At 45.7% G+C, this 23354-nt stretch overlaps 1 protein-coding gene across 1 annotated transcript in view; it reads left to right on the forward strand.

Moving 5' to 3' along the window:
- The window catches only part of MTMR3 (myotubularin related protein 3), a 75615-nt gene that overhangs the window by 5720 nt on the left and 46541 nt on the right, over window positions 1-23354 (forward strand). The window contains exon 2 of the mRNA XM_010009508.1: window positions 1889-1984. The gene's annotated coding sequence lies outside the window, so the exon portion shown is untranslated. The remainder of the gene's footprint in view (window positions 1-1888; window positions 1985-23354) is intronic.

Genomic DNA, 23354 nt, shown 5'->3' on the forward strand with positions numbered 1-23354 from the left:
CATAGGCTGAGATCCAGTCTGCAGACAAGAAGTTGGCTTGCTGACTGCTCTTGGAGAGTGGAGCAGAGGCAGGACCTGCCCACAGGTATTTGCTGTCTCCTCAGCTCACCCTTGTGAGCAGCCCTTTGGGGTGATGGGGATCAGAAGCCTTCCAAGGCCTGTGAGTGACTCCTCAGGTTCTCTGTGCTTTGACTACTCTGCAAGTAGGGTTCTTATTTTGGGTTGTTTTTTTTTTTGGGGGGGGAGGTTCTGTACAGCTGGTGGCAGAATTTCAGAAAATAGATGGAAAATCAGATCTTTCTTTGAGTCTTCGCTCATGCAGAGTTTAGCACCTCATAGGTCAAGAACGGACTACTAGAATTTTGCTTTCAGTTTAGTTACTGGACATTGTAGTTGAAAGCATTGAAGAGTTGGGTGAAACTGAGGGCTGAATTAAAGAAGTGGTAACAAAATGTCTGTGCGCCCAGAGAGGTACAAACAATTCACTGTACCTGCTGTAGCACTGGAACTGCTTATGAACCTCATTTAGCATCCTGCAGTGGGTGTTACATGGGTAGCACAACTCTCAGTACTTTTGGTGTGAAGCCTTGATTTTATTGTACAGCAGAGGTTGCAATGTTCCAGTCTCCTGGCTGATGTAGGAGACTGGAACTATCTGTGTCCTATCACTCTGCATGCTTTCAAAATTAGTTTCAATCCTAAGCTGCTCAGGGAAGTGGTTGCAGCTGAGCCTGGAATTGGTGGAAAGCATTTCCCTGGAATTTCCTACCTGGTAGTTAGAAGGTGACCAGCAGCCTGACTCTGTGTTTTCTCTGCAGGTAGATCAGGAAAGGGAGCAAGGTGGTTGCTGTGGTGGCTGATTTCATCTCTTGTAGCCTTAATTGACCTAAATGTGTACTTGGGAAAGCTTTACTTACTGCATTGCTATCTGTAAGCTTGTAATTGCTATCATTGAAACTTAAACCGGAGATAAATGAGATGCTGTGAAGTTCTCTTTGTAATTATAGTGTTTGTTGCATCCTTGAGAGGGTGTTTGAGACCTTTTCAGACCTCCTGGATCTGTTGCAGCTGAACTGTGTGCAGTTTTACTTGCCTCCAGCCTTCAGTGCCTTCTCTGACTCTCAACTACTGTTCCCAAACATGACTTTTGCTGTACTGTAGGTTTTCTATAGTTCAGGCTTTTAGAATACTTGTCTGTGTCCTGACAAAGAACAGATGAGCACAAAGGAGAGGCTATGAGAGGAAAACTCACCTGCCACACTGCAGAGCAGCTTTGCTTGAGAATGGATGTGAGGGCATTGCTCTGTCTATTCTGCAGTCAGTTTGCTATGGGCTAGAGTAGAAACACCCCTCAGTGCTGTGAGCTGATAGCTTTGGTTTTATTGTTCTATTTGAGTTTTCCTTTTTTTTTTTTTTTTTTTTTTCACTTCCAAGAACAAATCTATTAGTGTAATGTGGGCATGTTGATCCAAGAAACCTGACTAGACTGTGTAAGCAGGTTGCATTTCCAGGTTAGTTTGATTATTGTCCTTTAATAGATGGAAGCTGAAAGCAGGTGAAGTGTGTGTAATGTAAACTTGCAAGTCTCCGGCCTCTGTGTGCAGACCTTTTACTACTTTCCATCTAAGCACTGTGCGCTTCTAACAGTGAATAAGCTTTTCATCAAATGAATGACTAATCCTTATCAAGCAAGTGTTCATCTTTACAATTAGGCATTCATGTTCTTTAATTACATGGTGATGGGTGGACACACTGGTCATGGGTGCATTTGAGAATTCAGGTTCTTCATTCTCTCCCACTGCTGGTAGCAGGAATTTGCTGTGAACGGGGCATTATATTATGGTTGGATACCCATTATAATTAAATCATCATCTTTGTCTATGCTCAGTGAACCTTTCTTTGAGTAACTTCCAAAAGAATGCACCTTTTTTCCTCTTTGGGAAAATCTGAATTCTCTGAGGAGAAAGGAGGAAGATGGAACAAGGTAAATATTTTGAGGTCTGCTGGGCTTTCCTTGTTGGCTTGGCTGATGGATTATGGTCAAGGCATAGTTGTTTTCTAATGCAGAATACAATAGCTTGCTTGTTTTCTTTTGCTCTGGACTGGAATCTCTTAATCCCTCCAGACTCAAGCATGAGTACCACATGATTTGAGGTGTTTGGTTAGTGTACTTCACTGCAGCAGAGCATCCATGTATGTAACAGACAAGTAAACTGAGACTGCAGATAGAAGCCACATGGAAATTTTTAGTTCTTGAGAACCATGTTGTTTAGTATTTTATTGCTGGGTTGCGATCTGGCAAAACCCGGGGGAAGCAGAGTTAGACTTCTGAGTAAGGAGATCAGATCTCTGCTCTGGAGCTCCTACCTAGGTCATGATAAAAAGGACTACAACTTCAGTTTACTCAGAGTATGCCTGTATGTCCAGAACACCTCCACATGTTCAAACTGTGTATTAGGGTGTTGATGTGGAAGCTTCCTTGGTGGTGGTACAGCTCACCATAGTCCTTCCTTCAGAATCTGTGACCATATGGGACATCAGTGGATATGTGGCTGTAAAAGTAATACTCACAAACCCTGGTTAATGAATAATAAATATTCATTAAAAGTTAATTTCAGCAAATAGTAGTTTCTTGTATAGCTGCATAATGTTGGTACCAACATAGCCAGTCACTGTCATGATGCTTTCCCCCTCTTCAGTTCTGCAGGCTTTAGTAGCTGGAACCAGACTGGCTTCCATGTATCAAACTGGCATTTTGGCTTCTGAATGACAGGCTCAGCACTGATCTATGAGAGGGCTAGACAAGCTGAGTATGTTGGGGGTTCTACAACAATAGGATTCCCTGAAATGCTGAAGTTTGATGAACTGAGGGTGGTGAACAAACTCCACTGATTTGGAAGATGCTGATCTTGACTCCTGGTGCTGCTTTGCAGAATTTGGTCCATAAGCACAAGATCACTGTTGCTTTGCTTGGAGTAGCTGCAGTAACTGATTGTACCCACCACTGAAGCCTCTGCTTCTTCCCAGGCTGTTTACTCCCAACAAAAGAAATGCAGGAATACTCGGAGAGCTCTGGTCATGGTGGCTTTATACTTAGCTTATTACTCCAGCCAAATTGTCTTTTGCTTCTCAAGTGTTGACTGGTAGGCTGGCTTAGGAGCTCTCTAGCTTTCAATTGCTAAGGCACTAGAGGCTCTGTAATACGCTGCATAGGAACTTCTTCCTGTGAGCTCTGAAACACTGGTAATAACCCACCAGTGGAAGGGTCTAAAGGTGAGAATATTTTAGTAATTCCCTGAGAAAAGCAATGCCAATCCTGCTGTTGCAATCAACTTGGAGTGAGAAGCAATCTTGCAACCTGCTTGGTGTGCTGCTCACCTGGGAGGGTGGTGGTTCATTGCTGTCCCTGCCTGTGCTGGGCAGTGTGGTGCTCCTGTGGAGCCCTCGGACTTGTGGACAAAAGGATTTTGCTTGATTTGCCAAGTGTAAGATTGGCGTAACAAGGACAGTAAGAGCTGTTTCTTGCTTCCATTTGTTTTCAGACTAGCTTTCTACTGAGCTGTTTGTAGAAGGTACAAGTTGAGGTGCTCCTGTCCTTTGAGGGTCACACCCACAGGCCTATTAGTTTTAATAGCCTGTTGCATCATTCCTTGACTGCCATCTTCTCGTTCAGCACTGAGGTATGAGGACTTTTTCTCTTGTATAAGACAGCTTGATTTGTGCTGGTTGGGGAGGAAGCAGCGTGGCAGCTCGCTGGAGAGCAGGCTGTGTGCTCTGCCCTGTAGCTTGTTTTTCTGCCCGTGATTTCAAGTTATGGTCTAGTATTCTGAACTGCCCCAGCACTATGTCCCGCTCCCTGAGACCCGGCCGGTGCTCACCCAGAGGTGGTGATGCTCTGGCCAGCCCTTGCTGAAGCAGTGCCTTTACTTCTAGCATGCTTGCTCCTACACCCGGATTGTTTGGCATTCACATTAGAGACCTAGCAGAGCTAGGCCTTGTGTACTTGAACATGCTTCGAGTCCCAGAATTGCAATATGGTTAATCTGCTTCATCTCCTTTCAATTTCTAAGTATTTAAAACAAATGCTACTGTGGTTTCTGATTCTTATAACAAAACTCAGGTTTTAGTCTCATTATAAACACTTGCTGCCATGTGTTATTCCCAGCAGACCAAGGAATGCACTAATAAAGAATTCTTGTAAAACCATGCTGCAGGTTCAGTAACATTTGTCATGGAGCTAAAAAGACTTCACTTACCAAAGGTGAGGAGTGATAAAACATGCCTTGTCAAAAGAATTTGGTCTGAAGTTACTTGTATCATGAAAGGACAGGGAAGGACTTAAGTTTTTGTGCATGAAGTACCATATTAGAAACAAGCAGGTGGCTGGGGACAGTCTAGTTAAGCTGCAGTTTAAAGAAAGGCCTAATGCCAAAAACACTTGCAGAACCTAATTTATGTGCTTAAACTGCACAGTTCTTATACTGACTCTTGCCAAGACAACTGAAGAATTCCTGGAGCTGCTTTGAATTTCCAGGCAGGGTTTGGAGTGCTGTGGCTGCCCCTGCAGGTGCAGAGAACACTGAGGTCTGTTCAGGTGGTGTGGGTGCTGGAAAGACCTGTGGGAGTGGGGAGCTGGTGCTGTGAAGCCTATTGAGGTGCAGTTGCTGGTGCAGCCAGCTGGGTTTTTTGTTGCTTGTGGAAGGGCAGGTTTTGAACTTCCATGAACTGACAATCAGTAAATGTTAAACTGGGCTTGGAGCACCTGTTTTGTAGAACTTCAAGCTTCTTGTTTGACACTGGAAAACTTAGGAGGAAGAATGGGGTCCCTGTGAGGGGCTGGTGTTCTTAAGGTCATAGAATTCCAGCCTGGTTTGGGTTGAAGGGACCTTAAAGCACCCCCAGCTCCAACCTCTGCCACAGACAGGGATACCTTCCACTAGAGCAAGTTGCTCCAAGCCTTGTCCTGGTCTTGATAGATCTGCTGAAGTATTTGCAGCAAACTAAAATGTGGAAGGTGAAGGAACACCCTGGGACTAGTTCAGAGAATGAAGATCACTTGTGGTAAAACAACTGGGTGCCTCTATCACGTTCGCAAAAGAAAACACAATTGGCACTGTATTTCATAGCAATTAGTCAGGTCTTGCCGTTGTGTTCTCCCCAGGGGATTGTGCTAAGGGGTGTCGAAAGACTTGATTTAGCAGAGCTCATGCATGTTGAAACAGATACGATGGCTTGAGACTTCTCTGAAGGATGTGCTGTTGTTAGCTGATTTCCCAAGAGTCACTTCCCTTTAACCCCTCAAATCATGACCTGGGCACTTGGGTTATTTTAATAACACTTGATCCAGAACCCAGACTTTAAACATCTGGTGGTTTATTGTATGTAAGAATATGGAAGAGAAAGTAGTAGCTCTTCCCATGAAGCTGAGAATCCGCAGCTCATGCTGTGTGAGTGGCAGCTCAGCCCCCCTGTGGAATTCAGAGCATCTTTGCCTGGTGCTGCTGTGTTCCTCCAACACAGAGCTTTTTGTAACCTTTAAACTCTGTAAGAATAGAACAGGGATTTCTCCTGTTAAAACCTGCATTTGTTTAAAGAGTTGGCTCCTACTGAGTCACCTATGTCCTACATCTCTAGATCTCAGTTATTTAAATACCAAGGCGTGTGTCACCCTAAACTTACTGGGTGGGTAAGTTTTTCCTTGAACAGAAAGAAGTGAATGTGACCTGTAGCAAGCAGCTGTGCCTGTCTCCTTACACCTTCTTCATTCTGCAGTTTTGTTAATGTTTGGTGTTAAACTTAAGAGTTCTGCCTGTGAAAACCTGGAGATTGATCCAGATACTTCTGAGATGAAGAGTGTTCGATCTCAGCCTTACCTTGGAAGTGATGTGATGTATGTGTATCTGATGTCAGTTTTACAGGCTTCCTTTTTGGGAAGGAATGGGGAGAAGTCCTTATTAATGTCTCATCTAAACAAAACAGGCTGGGTGAATGCTACAACATGTCCTTGGTATATGGAATATCTCAATGTAGTGCTTGGTGGTGAAGTAACTTCAGTGGAAGGGTCTGAAGGCTGCAGTTCTGAAATAAGGAATCAGTCTAGTTAGGTTTGCTGTACTTTCAAGCCTCACTGACTTTTCAAAGGTAGAAGTAGCAGATTTTGTGTAAACCAGTAGGCACGAATTCTATTTTTAGTATTTCAGGGTAGCTTGGTGTAAAGTTTTCACAGAATTTGCTCACACTGAGCTGGAGGAATGGGACTTAAGGTGAGGTAGGTGCATCAGAACTCCACTGTGGTTCTTTCTCTTCCAGTATTTGAACTTTTAGCCACAAGTGACAGTGTTCCTTGTAGACAGGTTTGAGGTAGAGATCTGCAACTTAACCTTTGCTTCAGTGTTCTGCCAGCACACTGCATGTTCTCGGTTTAGCTTGCGGTCCTAGTGCCATGTTCAGCATGACTAGACTGAAGGGGAGTTTTTAATGCAGTGCTTCTAGACAGGCTTGCTGCAGGTAAAGCATTTAACTGGAGCTTCTGCAGTGCTTGATTTTTGTTTCTGTAGGTAAAATGGTCCTGTTGCTAAAGCTGTAGCATTAGGTAGAATGCTGCTGGTGTGCTGCAGTCTGGGATAGGCACAGCCAAGGGAGGGGATTTTCCCCCTCTGCTGCTGCTCCCCTTCAGTCCTCTGTCCAGCTCTAGGGCAACAACAGAAGAGGACATGGAGCTGTTGGAACGAGTCCAGAGGAGGCCACAGAGCTTCTGTGAGGGCCCCTTCTAATGCAAACCATCGTGTGATTCCTCCATGATCTGTGGATCATGTGAGACTGGAGCTAAGGATACTGTCTGCCTTACAGCACTGGGGTCTTGGGCTGGTGCAGGAAGGCCTGAATGCTGAAAGCATGGCCTTTTCTGGTTTCAAATTGTCCTTCAACAATGCAGCTTCTGAAACTGTTCTGTATCTCAGCCAGACTGAGTCTGAACACACAGTTCTAGGCTTTGCCTCTGCTGCTGCCTGCCACTGGTTGTGCCTGTGCTGCTACTCGAGCTGTACTCTAGAGTTATGTAGGAAAGGGATGCAGATGCATCCCTTTTTCTCAGAAGTCTTTTATTAATTGTTAACTGAAACGGTTGAATTGTTGGTTTTGTTTAGTATTTGTGGTTAAGATTTGATGTGTTACTTGATAAATGCTCATAGGTTTTCCACAGATAAAATGTGCTTAGTCCTTGTGGGTTACGGACTATGGTAATTGGATTCGTGGATGTTAAGGCAGCTGTGTATTTAATTCAGTAGTGAGAACTAATGCTCTGGAACTTCATGCTGGAAAGTTATTCAGTAACTGGTTAACAGCAGAAGATCCTGCTGGTGAACTTAGCAAGGTGAAATGAAAAATGTACAAACCACAAATGTGTGTATTTCAGAGCCTGTTCCTGGAGGTAATAAAGCTTTCATTGATAACTGTGCTCAGGCAGATACTCCTCCTGGCTGTAGCAAGACTAAACATGTTGTTACTCATGTTGGTTAACTCCTATACAGGTAGGACCTCTAGCTCTTGTTTCTGAGCTTTTATTTGATTTTGACTGCAAGCACAATGATTCCCTGTCACTTGTTGTGATGCTGAAGAGACATGATTTGCTTCAGCCCTCATTTGAGGGCAATGGAACACACGCATTGCCTGTCTGCTGGGCTGTGAGTTACTGCAGGGTATTGGCAGGTCTCTTCATGAGACCCTGTATCCGGCTGTGATGTAGAAGCCAGGCTGGTAGCACATTTAATCTAGTTTGGTTTGTCAAGAGCTCAAAGGTAGAAACAAAAAGCACTTTGTCCTGGCTACGCTCAGGAAGACTGACACTTGAAACACTCTATTGCCTGTTCACTTCCTTTCTAAGCGTGCTGCTCTTGCTGAGTGAGGCTCATTGCTTTGCAGAAGTCACTTCCACTGGTCAGGTTCAAAGGCTTTCAGGTGCAGGTTGAACATCTCACACCAGCAATTTCAAATGAGGTGCTTGTTTGAACACTTCCAATTTCTATCCTGTCAGTGTAAGCCAGTGACACTTCTCTGGCACCTGGTAGCTCTTCTGTAAAATCAGGTGTGCCAGGGCTGAATCTGGCTGCTGCCTTCCATCAGCTCCTTGAGGCTGTGCCTGCTTCCCTTCAGTTGAATGAGAGAAGACTATGACTGAGGGTATTCTTGGATCAGTGCGGAAGAAGCTCTAGAGAACCAAGATCTCTGGGGTTCTGGTGGACTCTCCAGAGAATCATTCCTGCTTTTTTATGCTTTTTTGCTGAGAGGATCTGACAGAACATCCTAGAAATACTGCATCCAGGTTCTAGGGGTTTTTGTACATTATGATAAACCTTTGTCATTGCTAATCTCAAGTGTGTAGATAAAGCCTGAGTCTTTACCTTGCTGTATAATCTTCATGTGGCCACTCTGAAGCTCTGATCATCAGGGATTGGATTTTCTCATGCAGGTTGGAGCTGTGTGAGAATTTCCTTGGCACTTGCAGGTGATCACAAAGAATCCAGTTTAAGCTGAGCTTGGTTTCCTCCTGCTCTTTCATGCTTTTGGAGTTTCTGTTTGCATTTACCTCAGTTTAGTAATAATTAATTCAAAGCGTGGAAGTGACTGAGTGGTTCTATTGGGAGAACAAACCAAGAACCGTAATGCAATAAGCATTATTGCAGCTTCCTGGTAATGAAATTCCAGTAGTGGGATACTTGATTTAATTTTTAAGCTCTGAGAAAATAGTGGTGGTGACAGAATGACTTTATAATTGACTCTCACTTGGGCAGCTACTTAATGCTAGCAAAAAGTTGGGGGGATGCAGGAAGAATTGCAGTGGTTTTCCAGCTGTGGAGGAATGTATGTTCCTATAGGGAATGTCTGGTGAGCTGCTTGTTTTTCACATCTGAACACCAAAGAATGTGGTGTGCAGCTATGTTTTTAATGACTGATGCTGCCACAGCCTGGATGACACTGTTTCCATCCTTCTAGTGATGCTTTCTACGTGTGTTTAAGCTGGAAACTGCAGAGTTTTAAGGACAGTTGGATGTTGCTGCCCTGTCCTCCTGCCAAACCATACAACTGAATCAAGCATTGCCTGTCTCCTGGAGTGGGTGTCCAACACAGGTGAGAACTGCACGCTAAGGAATGGAATGGGGACCTTCTTTTGAAAAAGAGACCAGGTCAGACCCAAAATTGGGCTTTAGGTGAGAAGACACTTGAGGCCTCTAGGGCAGTGTTTGTGTACATCTGGTCTGGAGGCAGTGCTAAGGATGCTTCCAGTAAAGATGAATCTCTTGGCTGTAGGTGGCTTTGGCAGTGTTCTTGGCATGAAGATTCATTTAACAAACACTGCTGTAGGGACAGTACAGACACAGCCTCCAAAGACCCTGCTAAAGAGCTCTGCAGAACTTTGCCTTGTGTAAGGCCAGCTCTGACTCATCAGGAAGTGTATCATGATTGAACCTAGAGCAGTATTCCAGCACAGGGCAGAGTTGTGGAGGCTCCCAGCCCCACCAGTGAGAGCACCAGTTCTGTCCCAGGTTGCACACCATCTCAAAACCTTGGTTCTTGCCTCACTGTGTACTGTTATGCTTACCTTTAGGCACTGGTTTGCAGCTCTGCAGGAGGAAGCACAGCTATATGCTCTGCTGAGCACCCAGTGGGTGATGGGCACTGCCTGCTGGGCAGCACCTCGGGGCTTTCTGCCTGGCAGCGGCTGCTTGTGTGGAGATGGTGGCCCAGAGGCAGTACCTGTGTGCAGATGCTCTTCACATGCAGGGAGGTGCTGTTTACTGGCAGCACTGGGTGTTGATGCTGTTCCACACAAGTTCAGAAGGTTCTCATGTAATAAAAGCCAACTTTTGATCATTTGTCTTACTGAATTTCCTGTCAGTTTTACAGATAGTGCCATGAGATTAGTATTGAATCTGAAATATGGCTATTTTGAACGGTTATTGAAGAATTCAAGATAAATGCTTATAGAACGATGGAATAATAGAATTATAGATTGGTTTGTGTTGGAAGAGACCTTAAAGCTCCTCCAGTCCCAACCCCTGCCACAGGCAGGGACACCTTCCACTAGAGCAGGTTGCTCCAAGCCCCTGTGCCCAACCTGGCCTTGAACACTGCCAGGGATGGGGCAGCCACAACTTCTCTGGGCACCCTGTGCCAGCGCCTCAGCACCCTCCCAGGGAAGAGCTTCTGCCTCAGAGCTCATCTCAGTCTCCCCTCTGGCAGGTTCAAGCCATTGTCCTTGGCCTGTCCCTCCAGGCCCTTGTCCAAAGCCCCTCTCCAGGTTTCCTGGAGCCCCTTTAGGCACTGGAGCTGCTCTAAGGTGTCCCCTTCAGGAGCCTTCTCTTCTCCAGCTGACCCAGCCCAGCTCTCTCAGCCTGGCTCCAGAGCAGAGCTGCTCCAGCCCTTGCAGCAGCTCTGGGGCCTCCTCTGGCCTCACTCTATTGGGTCCATAGTGGTTTAAGTAGTGGATTTAGGATACTTTAATGTCATTATGGAAGCTGGCTATCGTATTAACAGAAGCATTCTAAATATACTTCAGCATTGCATTCTTGAGGAATTGTGACGCCAGGACTTGAATATGAATACGTCTTACATGTGAGAATGACAGAACAGCCCATACTAACCTTGGAGATAGTGTTTCTTCCAGCATGGCTTGGGGTATGGTACAATTAGCTTTTGCTTTTGATGTGTTATGCAAACTCAGTAATGCGTGGCTGTTCAAATGTCTGCTGCTTTCTTGTCTCTGAGCTTGCTCCTGACTAATGTAAGGGAAGTACAGGGGTGTTGTGGACAGGAAGGAACATCATCTGTCCTAAGTGTCAAATGTCTGCAGAGCACTGCTTAGCACAGCTGTCCTGCTCTCAGTGAGGATGGACTTCCATGGCTGTGGAATAGTAAAATACTATCTAAGTATGATCTTAAACTGCCTGGTCTCCTTGGCAGAACTAGAACTAGACAGTCTTTTAACCACACCAACTCGTCAGGCAATCTAAAGCTGGTTTTTATTGCAGGAAAGTGTGTGGATGACCTGAAGGAGGACTTTGGTAGGCTGAGGAAGTCTTTGTTGCAGTTGTCCTCCTTCCTACCCATACCAGCAGGAGATAGGTGTGTTTTCACAGGGGAGTGAACATCTACTTGAAGTCATAAGCATCAGATTCTATTGTGAGAAGCATTAGTTGAAAAGTTGAAGGGAGGTAGCCTCGAATGCCAGAAGACAGGACTGGTGATGACTGATGAAGGATCTATGCCTTGCTTCAGACTTCTTTCAAGTGCCTTGGGTTGCTGATGGAATTTGACAGGTTGTACCAGAGACTGGTGGTAATTGGTGTGGGGTTGGGACTCTAAAGTGGAGGCAAGGGGAAAATTGCTGCATTGATTTCCATCTCTGTGCAAGGCCCATACATTAAATGTACACTGCTAAAAACCTCCCCCTCCTGTCCTCCCTCTGTGGAAGCAAATGCCAGGCTTCAGTCCCTCACCCATGCTGCTTTAATCCTTCCCAAGTCTGCTCTCTGAGAGCTCTGCTCCATGCTCTGGCAGTCTTACCAAGCCCTCTGCTGTGAACACCACTAGTGCAGCACTTGATTGAGCAGTGGAAGCCTGAACAAGTGTTGCTGGCTGGTTCTCAAGTCTGACATCATAGCCAAGAATTAGATGTCTCTCTTTCACCGTGGGGCTAATGAAATAATTCCTCCTGTGTTATTCATTAACTCCCATTTCATTCAGTGGCTCCTGGGAGGATAACAAGTATGGCAGAGGTGAACTTGCATAAAGACTTCTGCCATCCTTCTATAAGACAAACAGGAGGTAAAGCTGTGGCAGGCGAAGTGGAAGCGTTGCCGTGATGCCTCACTGAGGCGGGTGACATGTGGGGTATCACACACACTGCATTTTAAGATAACTTAGTGGCCTTTTCTGTAATGGTTTAAAGAAAACAGGCTGTTTCTAAAGTTGCTGGAGAAATAACTCGTGCCCAAAGCCAGACAAAGGTGTCCCTTAGTGTGGAGGCTGCATCTGGCTGGGTGGCTGTATGGAAAGGTGATGTGCAGCCTGATGCTGCAGTGCTTCAGGGTGGGTGAGGGACCCCAACAGATGTATTGGGCTACCCACAGTAATAAAAGCACATGGAGGGAAAAGCATCTCAGTGGAGTTCAGCTGCTCCTGCTTGGTGTACAGATTCTGCTACAAGAGCCTGTGGAACCTTGTGGGATTTCCAGTTTTACTATCAGTGTAGCTTGAACATGTGTAAAACTTGAATATCCCTTCAGTGCTGGTGGCATACTCATCTCCCTCATGTCTGCAGAGCTTTCAGCTTACACTGCAATATGCTGCTGTGCAAAACGTCAAAGGGGCAAAGATTACCTAGTTTGAGAAGGGAATTTCACTGGCACTATGTGCAAAATAATGAAACTGGAAAGCTCTACCTCTGACTTTATCATAGAATCCCAGCCTGGTTTGGGTTGAGGGGACCTTAAAGCTCCTCCAGTTCCAAGCCCCTGCCATGGGCAGGGACACCTTCCACTAGAACAGGTTGCTGCAAGCCCCTCTGTCCAACCTGGAAACTCATACGGGTGTGTGTAGAGTTATAGTTTTGTGTTAAGGATGCACCTTCAGGCCTGAGCACTCATCTCTGCAGCTCAGCCCCCAGCTGGTAGAGTTGTACTTCCCAAATCGGAGCAGATTGCTATGGAAATGGGGAGTATTTGAAGAACTACACTTTAGACATCTGTTCTGGGTACCAAAACTAGAAGATGCTTCTGATGCTGTGAACTCTTACTAGGCTTCATTTTCCAACCTTTTAAAAACACATCACTACCACGTAGCCATATGGGACAGTGTTAAAGCTGTGGTAAGCACTGAGGATCCTCAGAGGAGGTGCCATGAAATGAGCAGTGTAGAGAAGATTGCCTTGGTTGAGGACTGCACACTGATGAGGAGGCATGATTAAAATGAACAGAATGCAGTTTTGGGTTCAGGGAGAGTTGTCCACCTAGTTCCCTGAGGGAAGGTGGGGTTTTATGGGAGGGAGAAGATGGAGAAGGGAGTTGGGGATCATGCATATCCCAAGAGAAGCTGAACTAAAGCTTCACAGTGATCACAGTGCTTGCACTTCCTCATGTGTAATCCTTCACTCAGTCCTTTCATATATAGACATGTTAAGATGCAATTACAAGTTGATTTCCGTGGCATGTATGAGTAGAGCAAATATCTGCTGTGTCATTAATCCTCAGCTCTCAGGCTGTCAGCTTTGCCTCCCTTGTTTACTTTATTGTGCAACTACATGTAAGATCCTCGTCCAAAAACCCATCACCAAAGCATGCCTGGCCTGGAAAGCATCTTCCCTTACAGCAGCATTTACACACCCCTGCTCTGGAGCTGTCCTGTGTGTAGCAGTAAAATACCAAAGCAGGCCATTGTTTCTTACCTCTTCTTGGCAGAGGTTCTTCAGCAGCTGTGGTGATGCTAACTGGGAACGGGAACATCTTCAGTTCATGCCAACCTCTGAACACAGAAGTTTGGCTGCAAGTGGTCATGGATGTCACTGGTTATTCATGAAGCTTCCACCATCAGGGGAGGCTTTAAGAGTGGTTCTGTTGCTGCACCTGAACCTCTTGCAGAGCTGTTACACTGCCAAGCGAATGGCACAAAGGGGGTAAGTTTAGTGGAGCAGACATACTGGAGATCACTGCACTTGGTTGACAGAGTAGTTTAAGCTTGTCAAGGAAGCTTTCCTTACATAAAGATGTATCTTTCCTCAGGAGAGAAGTTTGGCATTTAAATCTAGATGTGCAAAAGCGTGAGCTCTTTCAGGAACTGAGGCTGTTCCTGAGTGAGCTCTCAGCTAAATTACAAATGCTTTTTCAGCTCAGCTCTGAGCATTTGCTCCTGGATTTGTCTTCACGCACAGACTTGTTACACCAATATGTAACCTTTTGAAATACAAGTGAGGTGGACCAAAGTATTCCCAACATTGTTCCTATCCTTGTTGCTTTCGCTGGTTATGCTCAGTGTGAAGGAGTCCTTTGAGTATTTTTCTGACCATAGTTTAAGATTCCAACCTTAATATTGGAACAGGTTGTCTAGAAGGAGTATGGTTAGTGCTACTCAAGCCTTGGCTGGACAAGTGTGAGCAACTTGATCTAACGGCAACTGTGTTGAGTAGGGGCTTGGACTAACAGATGTTCACTTGTCCCATTCAACCCAAATTGTTCTCAAATTGTGTTCTTTGTACTTTCCTGTTTGGGCTTAAAGGGGCAAAGGTGTGTTGTGCTTTTTGCAATGGTATATTAAGTCGTGTTGCTGTGATGACTGTTGACTGCACAGAAGTCTCTGGTAGTGAATTGGGGTCTCTTTCAGCATGAAAGCTGCCTGTGAAGCTCAGTCCTGCACCTGATGGCAGCTTTGCAGGCAGCTTTGGTAGTTATGAGATGGAAAGAGATTCCTGCCCTTTCTTGGTTTGGGCTCTGACCAAGGCTGACACCTCATAAGATCTTTAAAGGAGATCCTTGGGTGCCTGAGCAAGCTGAGGTTGTCAGCAGCTTCATCCTGAAATGAGATGTTGTCACTTGAGGTCAGGGGAGTTTCTGCCATTTAATTTCATCCGGAGCAAAGCGGTAAATCAAGACCCAAACCTCAAATACTAAACCTGTCATTGCTCCTGTTTTATGTTGTAGCTACTTCTTTTTTTTTTTTTCTTTGCCAAAACGTTCCTGATTTACTTTTGAATCTAAGCAAATGCATCCTCAGTATTTTCTCCTCATGGGTTTCAGCCACATGTTTGAGTTCACTGAGTACAGACTTGGGTTTGTTACTAAGCTGGTTACAAGGGGTACTTCAAATGGAAGGATAAAGAATAAAAATAGACTAATTCAGTTGATCTTACTTAGCTTTTACTGTGAGATGCTACTGCTGTGCATTTCATTGAGGCTTGGTATCTGCAAGTCACAGGTTAGAATTAGGCTGTTAGAGATGTGTAATTTGCGCGGGGTTTGCATCCTTAAGAAGGACTCATCCGCATGTACTCCTGCATGTCTGTATAAAATACAGCTTGAAGAGGACATGCTCCATTCGCTGTACAATCATCATAAATCTTTATAATATTTCTCTAAAGGAAGGTTAAGTCTTGCTGGCTTTGATGATTCAAGGCCAGGTTGGACACTGGGGCTTGTAGCAACCTGCCCCTAGTGGAAGGTATCCCTGCCCGTGGCAGGGGTTGGAACTGGAGGAGCTTTAAGGTCCCTTCAACCCAAAGCAGGCTGGGATTCTGTGAGGTGCAGACCAGAATTGTGGTGGGCAACTGAAGTTTCCTGCGTACTGACATACACATTTTCCAAAATCTGGGATTAAACCATATTCAAAATGGGAATTACCTGATGCATCAGAAACATTTGCTGAACTGCACTCACTGCCGCAGTGCCCGAGGGAAGATGTGGGTGTGTTGTGTTCAGGTAACTTGCTGAAGAGCCCAAACTTTCTGTTACTTTAAAATTATGATTTATTTCTTAATTACAACCAAGTCCTTTTAGTAAACTGGGTTTGTTTTGAGTCACACAGGGAAGGAGGGAATGTTCTCTAAAGGGTAAAACACAAGGAACAGAGAACATGATCCATTATTACTGTTCTTCCTTCTCAGGGTATGGTATATCTACCAACATGAGAAAGTTTCACCAGAGAAGAATAAAGTGAGAGGCTTTAAATCAGGCTTTGCCTGACACTAAACTGAGTTTTGGGGAAAGTGTGTTCTGGATAGTCCCATAAGTGCCTGTATGTGTGGACAAACGCATTCTTCCAGCAGTTCAGCACTGCAAAGGCTGCTGTAGATGAAGTGCTTCCAGTGTTGGATTGCTGTAGGAATGCATTTGCCTGTATCTACAGACACTGTTACTGGCCTGCATTGCTGACTAGTGGTGGTTTTTTTTAAAGGGCATTTAGTATAAAGTAGGGTACTGGAGCAGTACCTCTTCTTGGTAAAACCTAACCAGCAGTACAGGATTCGGTGGGGGTTGATTTAAGTGAGCAGGTGGGAAATACAGCCTCAAATGTTCTTGTTCCCTAGAGAAACTCATTCCTGTTGGGTGATCTTGCCACTGAAACAGTGATTTTTGAAGGGGTTATAGTTACCATGTAGGATTGATTCCTTCTCTACACAGGGCAAATACCTGCTGGTATCTTCCTAGGGAAGTGGGGTTTTAACTTTAAATATGGGAGGGATGAGTCTGTGGCTGATGAATGTAACTGGGTTATACCAAACCTTGTCTAAGTAGCAAAGTTGCAGCCTACTACAGAACTTCAGCTCATCTCTGACTGAAACTCAGTGTTTTGATATACATATGTGCCTTAAAAAGAACCACAGACCCTTCTTTGGTGCCTCTCTGAAATGCCTAAATATATTTAACCTTGGCTTCATGCTGTTTACTCTTTTAGAATAAGCATAGAATAATTCTGCTGTTAATCCAAGTAGATTCTTTCCTGGCTCTGAATATCTGTGCAACTTCAGTGCAAGCTGACAAGCCTGGGTGCTTGTATGGTGGAAGTTGTTATGGACAGAGAAGGTTTGTGGGGAGTTGTCATGGTTGAACTCAATCTCTCTGGGTAGTCTGGAAGTGTGGCTTGAGAAGTTGTAGTTGATGTTGTGTTTGAGACAAGGTTTGAAGCAGACTGTTACAAAGCACACTGCCTTGGGTGAGTAGCTGCAGGGCTGCTGGGCTTAACAGTAAATAAGCTTAAAAAAATAAATTACAATCATAGAATCATGAAATGGTTTGGGTTGAAGGGACCTTAAAGCTCCTCCAGCTCCAACCCCTGCCACAGGCAGGGACACCTTCCACTAGAGCAGGTTGCTTCAAGCCCCTGTGTCCAACCTGGCCTTGAACACTGCCAGGGATGGGACAGCCACAGCTTCTCTGGGCACCCTGTGCCAGCGCCTCAGCACCCTCACAGGGAAGAGCTTCTGCCTTTCATCTAACCTGAACTTCTCTTGTTTCAGTTTGAACCCATCACCCCTTGTCCTATTGCACAATAGAGCAAACTGGTTCTAAACCACCGCTGCTGTGCCCTGAGTGTGACTAAATCAACTCCTCTGTTAAGAGTTTTCTGCTTACTACTGGCTATTTGTGAATAGCTGATCTTCAAGATTACTTCCAGAAACTGAAGCACATTCAGACTAACTTTGGGATTCTTTAGGGGAGCCTAAGGGATGCACAGCTGCTTTGTGCACCCCCTGCCTCCCACAGCACACACAAAGCCCATTTGGAGCCCTGCAGCTGGTTCAGCTCTCCAGCGTGATGCAGTCTCTGCTGTTCCCAGCTCCATGCTGCAGTTCAATGGGCAGGTGGTGGCTCAGTGTCCCTTTCTCAGTGGGTTTATAGGACCTTTTTTAAGACTTTCTCCCTTTCCTTGCCTTTTATTTTAGTTGTGGACTCCCATGTCCAGGATTTAAGTGCAATTCACAAATGGGAAGTTGTATTTTGCCAGTTATATTTCCTGCTAAGCAACTGTGACTTTCCATGAATGGAAAACGATGAGAATAAACAACTGTTAAATCACTTCAGTATCTTCCAAATATAAACTACAGGAAAAAAGGTATTTGCTCTTCCTGCTTTTCCCCCTAGAGAATTGAATCAGCTGACCAAAGAAAGGACATCAAGTAGCAGGTCTCCTGGAGGCAGAGATGGTAGATAAGCTAAACCTGTTTGTGTGTCCCTTGGGACCTAAATATAGGAAGCTTCCTTAATTGGGGAAGGCATCTTAGGGATGAATTGGCTCATAGGGAGCCTCAGCACTGCTGTGCCTTGCTGAAGGGCAGTGCTAGCACCAGTCTCCTCTCCCCCAGTGGAGAACTTGGCGAGGACCAGAGTGTGCTGCTGGAATTTGAGGAAGTTCAAACTGGCACTGGCTTGATGCAATAACCTGCATGTTCCAGTCTGGAAGGGGTTGGCTGGAGGGCAGTAACCTGCTCTGGTAAATCCCGTGTCTGGCTTCAAACTGGAACTTGCTGTCTCAATAGGAGTGGACAGAAAATTCCTTGGGCTAACTGAAGCTGTTTGTGGTTCCTTCCCCAGCTCTTGCTGCTCTTCTTATCATGCGCAAGCACACATGGGGTTATCTCTTTGTAATGTGGCTTTTGCCTGACGTTATTTCAACTATTTACATGTACTAAGCAGCTGGTTGAGCTGTTGATGGCTGTTCATGGCTGGGCAGTCTTGTGAATGATGCACAAACCAGCCTTTGTCCTGCTCTCTAGAAAACGACTGTTTATGAGCCTAGAAAAGCTCTCCTGAGCCTTGATGAACTCCTGAAAGGGGAGATTTAGGTGGTCAGCTCGTAACAAGGGGTCTCTTGTGGCTGAAGCCTCACCCCAGATTTGACAGATGCTGGTGGAAGCATCACTCTTGAGCTACTCCTAAAGATGGGTTCAAGTCCTGCTGGTACAGGATATGGTTGTCTCTTTGATAGCTCTAGTGCAGGTTAGGGCTATTTGAGGGCAGTTGGTGTTTGAACTAAATTCTACCATTTCAACTTCCCCTTCTTAATGCTTTGAGAAATAAATAGGCAAGTGTCCCTGGCAGTGTTCAAGGCCAGGTTGGACACAGGGGCTTGGAGCAACCTGCTCTAGTGGAAGGTGTCCCTGCCTGTGGCAGGGGTTGGAACTGGAGGAGCTTGAAGGTCCCTTCAACCCAAACTATTCCATGATTCTATGAAAACTGTAGTCCATAACAGCACTGTAGTCCATAACAGCAAGGTGTGCAGTAGAAGAAAGCCCTGGTAGCAGATAACAGCCTCGACTGTGTCCCAGCAGTGTAGTTGATCAGTGCTATTACCCTGAGCCTCTGGGGGGGGCTTAGTTCCCTCTTAAGGCCACCTTATATTAATTTAACCTACTTAATTCTTTGAGAAATAAATGTTTATTCATAGCAGGTCCTTGGTATTTCAGTAAAGCTGTCTTATGACAAAGGAACTGGGCGGTGTTGTGTTAAAGAGGTTTTAAAAGCTTTGTGCCAGATAAAGTATGGTGAAAATGTGGTCAACTCACCCACTTAGGAGCTGATAGCTGTAACTGGGTGTAGGTGTCCTCAGGTAGTTTAGCAGGGAAAACACTGATCGGACTGTAACTCGTAACTCCAAGGAGTTACATCAGACTCACTGCTTCCTGTTTCAAAGCTCTCTTTTAATTACTTGTAGATCTTTTTAGTGTCGCGTTGGCTGTCAGTGCAATACAGGGTGTAAGGAGCCTGTCCTGAGGGGTGCTGTGTAATACTGCTCTCCCACAAGAGCAGCTGCCCCTTCCCAGTGCTCAGCCAGGTACCAGAAAGGCCTGAGTTCAAGCACAGTGTTCTGGAGGAGGGCAGGGGCATGAATAGGTGTTTGGGAAGGATGAGTAAAACCTTTGGGACTCTGATTAGCAGCCTCGTACCCCTGTTTGTTTCTTGCCTTCTAGAAAGGAAGAACTAGGGGAGGGAAGCGTGACTCATGGCAAATGGGCTGTGAGGACCTCGATGCCAGAATGGGAAGTGTGAGGAGCAAATTATTCCCTCCTTACCCTGTTCTGCCATTTCAAGTGGAAGCTTTGCCTGCCTGCTCTCGGGCTTGCTCACTTGCTTCTTCTGCTTCGTAACTTCAGTCTAACATTGCCCTACTTTTCATGTAGGCTTTTTGGTTACTTTTGGACAGAATAGCCCCTTGCATACACAAAGGTGACACTTGGTCACTTCTTTAGCTTAGAACCTATACAAGTCTACCAAGTGTCCAGCAGCTCAGCCCTGACCAGTGTTCCACGTCCCGTCAGCTGTCATATGTAGCTGGCAGATTCAGATCCCTTCCTTGCACATCTCTCCACGCTTCAGACCGATCCATGTAGTTCCTTGGTCCTTCTTGGTAGATGTTATTTGTCTGTCACTTGTGCCAAGTTGAGGAATATGGAGTCACTGAGGTAAAAGGAAAATGACAGAATGGCTTATTCATTTGCGCTTTAAACTTCCAGTGGTTCCTCAGAAGCTCTCTGGTGGGCAGGTTGTATCCTGGTTTATGTATGAACAGTTGCAGCGGTTGGATCTTGGGGGTTTATCCAAAGGAAAAAGGAATTAAAAGAAAAGAAAACCTGAAATCTTACAAGAAGAAAGGACGTTTTCCTCACATTTTGGTGTCAGGTTGGTGTGGTGCTTGAGCTGGGCTGTTCTGGGATCTGTGAAGGAGAGTACTGATACATAATCTCTAATTCAGAAACATATTTCCCTAAAGAAACTTCTTTCCTGGAATATTTAATCCTATAATCCCACCTAAAGTTTCACTGAGTTTTAGTCTTTACATCAAAAATGTGCCTCTTAATGCCAGATCCAATGACTCCATGAGCTATCAGATAGCTGCAGTCTCAGGAGGGTTTCTACTGCCTCTCCTCCAGTGCTCCTCTGCCCTTTCAAGCTTTGCTACTCTTTGAGATGATTTTTCTTGTAACTTTGAACACTGCTTCTGCATTTAGTTTTGGAAGAGTGCAAGAAGTGATGTTTTTAACTAGTATGCAAAGCTCATTGGCTTAAACTGCTTTAAAAACAGACTAATGCCTCTTTTGAGTGGGAAGGTGAAGGAAGCTAATATGCCTGCCTGTGAAGGGTTCCACAGGAGGCTCAATTACCCACCATTAACCTATGAGTCAGTGCAGTGACATGGTGCAAAACCTTTGTGATGCTTTGCACTCTCATAGTTTATTCTTCACTTGCTGCAGCACAGGTAGAACGGAAAATGGAAGCAGACATTTTCAAAATGCTCTTAGTTTGATGCTTCCCATCCATGTTAACCACAGAGTCCCAGCCTGGTTTGGGTTGAAGGGACCTTAAAGCTCCTCCAGCTCCAACCCCTACCACGGGCAGGGACACCTTCCACTAGAGCAGGTTACTCCAAGCCCCTGTGTCCAAGCTGGCCTTGAACACGGCCAGGGATGGGGCTGAGGACAGGAGAGATGCTCAGTGTGGCTGCTCATCTCCACTTACTCTGTGATGTGATGCAGTGTTGATGTGGACAGACCTTCATACTCAGCTGCTTTGCAAACTGGGAATCCTGTCACTTTACAGTCGAAGGAAGTGTGTGATAGAGAAGATTCCTCCCTGAAGATCAGCATTCCTTCTCTAGGCACAGGGTTTAAAGCTCTCTGTCAAGCAGTGAGCTCGCTCTGCCCAGCCTCGGGAGCACCAGTGTTCATGGTGCCAGTCCCAGTGCTCCCACCCCTCAGTGGTTTTTAGCTCAGCCACAAGCTAACCACATTGCCCAAATGGTAGGTAGCTGATAGTAGTGTTCTGTTCCTGTTCCTTAGCACACTGAGTAGGGTAGAAATAGTTTTGGGGCAAAGCAAGTAGAATCCACTAGGAAGAACATAGAAGGAGAAAGGAGGAGAACCAGCTATAACCAGGATATGAGTTAAAGCTGAGCAGAAAGCAGCCTAACACAAAGGTGGTGACATGGTTGGTACCTGTGTGTTGATAACGGTGTGAGAGGAGGTCCAGTCACTGCAGACATGGTTTTGTGGGAGCAGGAATACCATGAAGTCGGGAATGTGAACAGGAATAGAGACCTTTTCGCCATAAGCCACGTGTATAGTGTTCAGGCTGTGACATGGTGTGGCCTAACCTGTGCAGGAATGTCCTATTTCAGCAAAGAGAGGGAAAAAATACACCTTCAGAATAGTGACCTAATGTTTGGTTTCTCTACATCTCTATGAGGACAGTTTGTCTGCAGCTAGGGGAGGTTTGGATTTGTTTTGTTCCAAAGCTGCTGTTCTCTTCTGCCATTTCACTTTATGCTTATCAAATCATTCCTCCTCTGTTCTTGTTAGATACAGCCCTTCAGCTAAGAAACTGAAGGGACAACTTCCCAATCTCTGGATTAAACAAACATGTCTGTTAAAACTTGAGGGTGGTTTTCCAAGCTATTTGCCAATGTTTTATTTAAATAAACGTCAAGAAAACCCTTGTCCCAGACTTGTGTAGTTTAGTTTGGAGGCCGTGTAGTTCAGCGCTCTGCTTAGAGTAGGGCCAGCTGTGATGATGGGTTGCTCAAGGGCTGATCACATTTGGAATACTCCAGGGATGAAAGTTCTACACCTTGGAAATGTGAATTCTGAATTTCCCCCCACAATTATATTATGACTTGTGTTTCACTGTCACAGTATGAGGTACATCATCCCACTGCTCCTCCAGAGCATCTTCCACCAAAAACCAATGGAGGCAAGAGCTGTGGGGTAGCTGAAGTGTGCATTAATGCCCAACTGCCCAAAAGAGTCAACAGGGAAGGATCCTAAGGAGGTGGTTCAAAGCAAAAGCTTAGTTTAAACTGTTCCTCTTCTCATCTCCTGGAGCCCTGTGGCAGAGGAACTTAGCAATGAAAACTGGGCAATGTTGATCTGTCCTTCATCAGCTGTGCCTGAATAAAGAAATACCAAACCAGCTGTGGGAATGTGACAGCCCAGTAAGAAAGATGGTGCAAAGCCAGTTCCTTTACTAGACACAGTTGACTTTGTAGGATTTACTGAAATGGTCCCATTTCCTCTTCCATCTTCTGGGGCAACAGCACAAGAGGGATGTGGAGCTGCTGGAGCGAGGCCAGAGGAGGCCCCGGAGCTGCTGCGAGGGCTGGAGCAGCTCTGCTCTGGAGCCAGGCTGAGAGAGCTGGGCTGGGTCAGCTGGAGAAGAGCAGGCTCCTGGAGGGGAGACCTTAGAGCGGCTCCAGGAAACCTGGAGAGGGGCTTTGGACAAGGGCCTGGAGGGACAGGCCAAGGGCAATGGCTTGAACCTGCCAGAGGGGAGATTGAGATGAACTCTTAGGCACAAGTTGTTCTTATTTGTTGTTCTTGGTTATGATGGAGTAAGTGGAGATGAGCAGCCACACTGAGTATCTCACCTGTCCTTAGCATCATCCGTGGCAGTGTTCAAGGCGAGGTTGGACGCAGGAGCTTGGAGCAACCTGCTCGAGAGGAAGGTGTCCCTGCCCGTGGCAGGGGTTGGGACTGGAGGAGCTTGAATGTCCCTTCAACCCAAACCATGCTGGGATCTCTGAACCTGCTCCTCATGGATCAGACGGCAGAGCTGATGCAGAGGAAGGGGTGGGAGCACAGGGAGGGCAAGGCTGCAGCCCCTTTCTCAGGGGCAGTGGTCTCAGATGTGTTTAACTGTGTTAAGCAGCTATTTCCCCACCAGTGCTTGGATTACTCCTCCCGTCAGTAACTGGTTTGAGATCCAGTAGAATTCAGGGCTGTGTTTCTTCTTACAGTCAGCTTTTCCTTTCACTTTGACACAAGAGTTGCCTTGGGAAGTGATAAGGTCCAAGGTGCTTATCTGTGCCTGCAGCCCTGC

The sequence above is a fragment of the Nestor notabilis genome, unplaced genomic scaffold (genome assembly GCF_000696875.1).
Source record: "Nestor notabilis isolate BGI_N333 unplaced genomic scaffold, ASM69687v1 scaffold10992, whole genome shotgun sequence".
NCBI classification, from domain to species: Eukaryota; Metazoa; Chordata; class Aves; order Psittaciformes; family Psittacidae; genus Nestor; species Nestor notabilis.